At 37.7% G+C, this 2,212-nt stretch overlaps 1 protein-coding gene across 2 annotated transcripts in view; it reads right to left on the bottom strand.

The window, feature by feature from the left end:
• Il1rapl2 (interleukin 1 receptor accessory protein like 2) overlaps positions 1-2,212 on the bottom strand; it is a 1,196,863-nt gene that overhangs the window by 560,126 nt on the left and 634,525 nt on the right. The window lies entirely within an intron of this gene.

Raw genomic sequence — 2,212 nt, 5'->3', positions numbered from 1 at the left:
CATCTGCTTCTGAAAATTTTCAAATAAATACCATAGCTTTATATACAAAAGTTTAATGTCAGCTAGTTTATGTTATATTTCTTGCTTTTTTTTCTATCAAAGGCAAATCTAAGAGGGAATGTTGATCAAACAGTTCCCCAGGCAAAGGCAAGACTCAGACTTTCATAAAAAAAGTCAAAATAGCCATTATAACTCACACTTACAAGTTGTTTACATTATAAAATCTAAAGTTTGGTGTGAGTAGATATGATTTTGTGTAACACATGGGTTAACCAAGTGTCAGGAATCTAAAGAATTAGGAAAAAAATTAAACCTAAAATTAGAACCATTAGTAAACTGCTTATGATATAGCTGAATTCTTTTTAAATAGTTCCTTTCATAGTCTTAGTTCACATAAAAACGTTTTCATTGTAAATTCCAGAAATATCTAGTGATCAACAATCTTTTTTTAAAAAAACTCTACATTTTGGCATTTTAAAAATCTAAATTTGAGACTAGCAGGACAGCTTTTCAGTTAAGCACACCCACTGCTTCTAAAGGCCCCACGATGAATTCCAGCACCCAGATGGCTGCTCACCACCATATAGAATTCCACTCCAGGGAATGCAACACCCTCCTCTGGCTTCCACAGGCACTGGGCATGGATGTGATACACAGACAGACATACAGGCAAAGCATTTATGCACAAAAGCAAAACTTGTAAAAACTGAAAATATGAATTCACACACACACACACACACACACAGAGAGAGAGAGAGAGAGAGAGAGAGAGAGAGAGAGAGAGAGAATCAATCTACTATTGTTAAATGAGACTGTCTTCCTCCAAACATAAAAAAAATAAAATATTGCTGTAGCAAATTCCCATGTCCTTTGCTGATTTTTTATTCCTCAATAAAAGCTTTCTTTCTTTTTTCTTAAACTAATAGAATTTATTTTTTTATTAAATTATTGTTTACACTCCATATTCCATTCCTTGCCCCCCATCCACTCTACAACTGCTGTACATTCCACATCCCCTCCCCACACCCTCTCTCCATGTGGATGCTCCCACCCCACCTGATTCTAAACTCCCTGGGGCCTCCAGTCTCTTGAGGGTTAGGTACATCATCTCTGAATGAACACAGACTTGGAAGTCCTCTACTTTATGTATGTTGGGGGCCTCATGTCAGCTGGTGTATGCTGTCTGTTTGGTGGTCCAGTGTTTGAGAGACCTTGGGGGTCCAAATTAATTAAGACTACTGATCCTCCTACAGCCTTCTCCTACAGTCACCCTTCTCAGCTTCTTTCAGCCTTCCCTAATTCAACCACAAGGGCCAGCTGCTTCTGTCCATTGGTTGGGTGCAAATATCTGCATCTGACTCTTTCAGCTGCTTGTTGAGTTTATTGGAGGGCAGTCATGCTAGGTCCCTTTTTGTGAGCACTCCATAGCCTCAGTAATAGTGTGGAGGCCTTGGGGCCTCCCCTTGAGCTGGATCCCACTTTGGGCCTGTCACTGGACCTTCTTTTCCTCAGGCTCCTTTCCATTTCCATCCCTGTAATTCTTTCAGACAAGAACAATTATGGTTCAGAGTTGTGACTGTGGGATGGCAACCAGAGGTGGGCTCCATAAGTTCCCTCTCCCTACTGTCAGACATTTCATCTAAGGTCTCTCCCTTTGATTCTTTCCGCTCAGTTTTCTAAAACCATAAAATGGCTTAAAATGCCTATTAATTATTTTTAATAAAAAAACCACTTCAAACTGAAATAATAAAAATAAAATGGTAAATAAGTTAAATAAGTTAAAGGTCAATATGAGGTACTTTCCATACATTTCCTGTTTAACTACAGCCCAATTCAATGCATAAACAAATCTGAAAAGTGCTAAAAAAAAAAAAAAAGGTGAGTTTCCACCAGTCACAATTAGACGGTGTTCAACTAATCCCAGGCAGCCTAATGACCTAACAATGCCCAGTATGTCAAATGCCTTGCTACAACCGGTCAGGTAGTTTCTCTGCTTTCAGGCTTGATAATAACTGATATTAGATATATCTCTTTATCTATCCCTCTGTTTTGTCTGATGGCTGAAATGCTCTGAATTAGTTTTAATATTTCTTAATATTGCTGAACTTAATATTGCTGAATTATCATGTATTCAAATAGTTTAATTTGCCAATTTTTTCTCTTTTAATCAAGAAGTAGTGAGTTGTGGTTGTTAGATTTTTGTTTTGTTATG

Source organism: Mastomys coucha, chromosome X (assembly GCF_008632895.1).
Source record: "Mastomys coucha isolate ucsf_1 chromosome X, UCSF_Mcou_1, whole genome shotgun sequence".
NCBI lineage: Eukaryota > Metazoa > Chordata > Mammalia > Rodentia > Muridae > Mastomys > Mastomys coucha.
Note: the sequence above shows the minus strand (reverse complement) of the source record. Positions and strands in the feature narration are given on the sequence as shown.